Genomic DNA, 5,000 nt, shown 5'->3' on the forward strand with positions numbered 1-5,000 from the left:
GAAGATAATCCAGAAAAGCAAATACTTATTCTTCCTAAATGCTTGAAGAGTGCGGCATTGTCATCAATTCATCTTTCTTGATACATATATGATAGCTGTTAGATGATTATTGACATATGTATAACCTGATAACTTCATGCTATTAAATCTTATGATACTGTTCCCTTTTGTTAATCTTCTCGTACTACAGTCTTTAATCATGCTGTACAGCATAGATAATCATATTTAGCCTAACACTGGTTGGCAAGGGGATTTTGTTATGATGTATTTGTAAAGAGTGTTTCTAGCTATTTGGATTATATATATATATATATATATATATATATATATATATATATATATATATATATATATATATATATATATATATATATATATATATATATATATATATATATATATACACACACACACACACACACACATATATATATATATATATATATATATATATATATATATATATATATATATATATATATATATATATATATATATATATATATATATATATATATGCACACACACATATATATATATATATATATATATATATATATATATATATATATATATATATATATATATATATATATATATATATACTTACGAGGCTGGTCTGGCATAGAGTAAATAACTAATTTATGTATTTCATTTGTGTATTTAAGAGGTGAATAGCCAGCTCATAAGGTGAGTTCTTCTCGTGTAGTTTCAAGTAAATCTATGAAAATTATATATGACTTTTGTCATTTAGTTCATTGTATTTTTCATTCAAGTCAGTATATATAAATTTACCGTTTTTTAAGGAATTAACTTTTCTTCACGTAATTTGTTACAAAGTCTTACGTAATCTTTTCAAGAGTTTTATATGACCCTACGAGGTATGAACAGGTCTTATGTAATTTTTACTTTTATATTTCTATGAGGTATTGTTTTATGTTTGTGAGAAAATACGCAATTCTTATATTTGGCACGTTTTTGGAAGGTTCTTGAAAATCCCAGCGTAAGTTTCTATCTGTTTCTTTTTTTCATTTTCGAGAACCGTAGGAGGGCAGAGCTGTTACGAGAGACAGAGAGTTACCTTGAGAGCAAGGTTTGTCCCCCTAAATTTTTATCTATTTGGTAACTTTGCCGTCGCTATACACCTGCTCCTAAGCCACGAGAATAATCTATTTAGAATAATCTAGAAATTACTAAGCCAATATATATGTGCTTCTAGGCATGCTTAGAGCAGAAGAGAAACAGCCTGTCCTGTGAAAGAGCCAAAGTTCTCTTCTTCTATCAAGTGCCTCGTGGGTGTCCTCTCTAAAGTGATTAAGTTTTTTTTTTAACGCATATCGTGTGTAGTTTCGTAAAATGTTACTACAACTTTGCAAGAAATTTGAAATATATTGTGATGTGGTAAGTGCTGGTATTGTGCAAATCTTTGTAACTGGCCCAGAGATTTATGTAAAAACGTGAAGTATATTTGCTTTGGCTTAATTTCGATTACTTCGTGCTAGCTAAAACCTTTTAAGTTTATCAGTTACTTATGTAATTTCTATAAGAGTTTATTCATTAGAGTGTTAAAGGTAAACAATTCTAATTAGGTAAAAAGATTAATTACTGGAGTAAAATTTAATTTCCCGTGAAACAAGTGATTGTATAATTTTGATAATTGTTAATTACTTTTGTCTTAGTCTAAGTTTTGTTCAGATTTGATATTGCGAGTGATTTTTATTTAATGTGAATTCCTTCAAAGTAATATAATTTTATACAATATATTTTTTTTTCGTAAAAGAGTGCATACTTCAATCTCCAGTGTTTTCACAGTAATTTCTCGTATCCCTGTTAAATAATCGATTTAAGAGTTTGTTTGAATAGTTCTTGATAATAATTATCCAGTTCAGTTTTGAGTGTACCTAAGAGACCTTTCGATATTCAGTGTTTTAGTATATAGCCGTCTGGGAGTTATAAATTTTTCTCAGAGTTTGGGTGTTACTCAAATTTATCAGATTAATGTAAAAACAAACAGGTGAGTTTGGAGCTCGAAAGTTTGTGTAGCTTGTCAACCATAATATATAATACATATTTTGGTTTCCAGACCACGGAACCATAATATATAGTTTTGGTGCCCAGACCCTTGGGATAAAGCGAGTCTGTTTTAAATATTAGTGATAACAGGACCGTGTTTTGATTGAAGGTTTGAACAATTTAGCGTTGATAGGATTTTGTGTATTGATAGGGTATATATTTTGGAGTAGTATTTCTTTTTCTTTTATGAAAGTACAAGATGGCAAAGTTTGATATCCCAAAATTTTTGAAAAAATGCAAAGGTTCGGGAATTGTCAGAAGCTATTATAACTAAAACTTAGTGGCTCTCTATTTTAATGGCATGTAGCTATGCAACGAGTGGAATGATTAAAGCCCAAATCAAGGGTCTAGCCTAAGAAGCGTTGATAAACTCAGGGAAATTGACTGAAGAAGAAATTGTAGCACCTGTTGAATTGTTGGAGGAAACTGAAGTAGATCTAGTAGCGAAGCAAGGACCAGTTGACCGACAAACTAAAGGCATGAATGCAAAAAGGGATGTAGAGGTTGAGATTAGACGAATTTCACTGGAGGAGGATTTGATCAATTTGAAGATGATGGTAGGAGAGAAAGAAGGAGCACGAGGTGTGAGGGAAATGGAAGCAAGCCAAGAAGAAGAAGAGAGGGAAGACGCACAATGTGCGAGAGAGAGACAGAACAAGAAGAAAAAGAAAAGGAAGGAGCCAGAGAGGTCGTAAGACATGCAAGGAGAATGAAAGAAAAAGATTGAGAAGGAGAATAAAAAGGAGAAGGAAGAGCCAAAAGAGATTGCACGACATGTGAGGGAGTTGGAGGTGTTAAATGCCCGTGCAAAGTAGGCAACGCAGATAGAGCTGACCCTTGCTTTACACGAATCGTGTACAATATGACGAACACCTAGAGGCTAATTCCATAATTCACAGAAGTTCCCGATGAATTCTTTGATCATTTTGAAATTGTTGCATCGACGATGGAATAGCCAGATGATGAATGGTCTCTTTTATTGCAGTGTCGTCATCAGGAAAGGATGCAATGCCAATCTCTCCTTATCTCAGGACCAGACGAAGTAGTATCAAAAAGTGAAGAGGAGTGTAATACAAGTGTATCATATGACACCTGAAAATTATAATGAAAGATTCCGAAGTTTGAGGAAGGACGAGAAAATGATTACGCTAATAATGTACAACAATGTTTTAAGAGATGGACAGAGACTACTAACATGAGGGAGATGGCTGATTTTTATGAATTGATAGTTGTAGAAGAGTATCTAAGAGGAATTCCTGAACATTGTGAAATGTACTTGAGAGAGAGAGAGAGAGAGAGAGAGAGAGAGAGAGAGAGAGAGAGAGAGAGAGAGAGAGAGAGAGAGAGAGAAAGAGAGGTGAACAAACTTGATAAAGCCACTTCGCTGATTGAAGATTTTAATATTATCAGTCGTAAACCCTCCTCGGGTATGAAGTTACAACCGTCGCTCAGACCAAGTGTCAAGTATTCGCCGAACTATGGAAACCAGTTCAGTAATAACTATGTGAACAAGTTCAATAATTACAGCGTAAGTAGCACTGCTACTTTTCCTAAGCAGAACGTGATAGTACCACAGCAACAATCGTCGAATATTCCTTCTTCAAATATCGTGAAAAACGTGCATTAACTTAATATTGTATTTCTTTTTTTTTTAATGAGGCAAGAGAGGCCATATCAGTAATGAATGTTGGTCAAACCAATCGAAAAAGGAGTCGCCCAAGGGATTAAGGATAATTCAACCTCACAGAATGCGAAGACAAAGAAACAATCGGGAAAGGACAAAGAGGGAAATAAGCCAGCCAACGTTTATAAGACGGACAGGAAAAACTTAAACAGCGTGGATACCTTTAAACCATATAATTATGAAGGTATGTTAGCAGTAATAGACGGGTCAAGATATTGCACTACACAGGTTGCAACCATAGTGTGGTGATACAAGGAGTACACCTGTTGTTAGAACAGTCTCTCACATCAGATTCGGCTATTTTGAAGGGAGTAGAAGGTGAGGAGGTTACCCTCTATTTGATGTTTGAAACTGCCCTGCGAGTTGGTGACAGGGAATTTAGATTTTGCGGTAAAGGATTCATTGGCTTTCGAAGGAGTAGACGTCCCGCTGGATAATGAGGTTGGTGGAACGCCATTTGTGTCTTGTCCCATTGTGAAGGAGAAACCATCGAAATATAGTTCAATGACTGAACTCGAAAAAGACTACCCATATCAGTTTCATAGTTGTGTGACGACTAGAAGTATGACGAAGGAAGTGGCTGGAAAAGAAGAAAAAGAAATCAAAGGAGCGATGAACTTCGAGGATTTCTTTTTTGAAGAAGAGGATTCCCTTGATGGTATGCAAGAGGGGAACTTCCGAGTAAGCCAGCGAGAAGAGGGACGACAGATGAGTTGACAAAAAGACAAAGAAAAAATGGACCTGGAAGAAATAGAAAACTTAGTGTTAGAAGTAGAGCAAGTGAGTAGGAACAGGCTGATAAGATTGTAACTGAAGGATGCAATGTTAACAGAGTTATTGCACAGTGTGGTGGATGAGTCGGAGGCACAGCAGTCTCTGACCTGTTATTATCTTAATGATGAGCTGCCTATTAGGAAGCATAGACCCGTTGATATCCTTGGGAATGCCGAATGTGGGATATATCATCAGATACTGATTCCAATACAATTAAGAAGACAGGTGATGGCCGTAGTGTCCAAGACGGCACATATGGGGATAATGAAGACAACGGAGAAGATTATAAAACACTCTTTTTCTGGCCTGGCTTGCATAAGAATGTAAGCCAGTTTTGACATGCTTGTCACCTATGTCACATGGCTAGAAAGCCAAACAAGTACATTAAGAAAGCTCCCTTACACCCGTTATATGTACGAGGAGAACCCTTCAACAAGGTAATGATCAAAATTGTGGGACCTCTACCATA

At 35.1% G+C, this 5,000-nt stretch overlaps 1 protein-coding gene across 1 annotated transcript in view; it reads left to right on the top strand.

Moving 5' to 3' along the window:
• Positions 1-5,000, top strand: part of LOC137659858 (limbic system-associated membrane protein-like) — a 234,897-nt gene that overhangs the window by 86,138 nt on the left and 143,759 nt on the right. The gene's annotated exons all lie outside the window — the stretch shown is intronic.

This window comes from Palaemon carinicauda, chromosome 20 (genome assembly GCF_036898095.1).
Source record: "Palaemon carinicauda isolate YSFRI2023 chromosome 20, ASM3689809v2, whole genome shotgun sequence".
Lineage (NCBI taxonomy): Eukaryota > Metazoa > Arthropoda > Malacostraca > Decapoda > Palaemonidae > Palaemon > Palaemon carinicauda.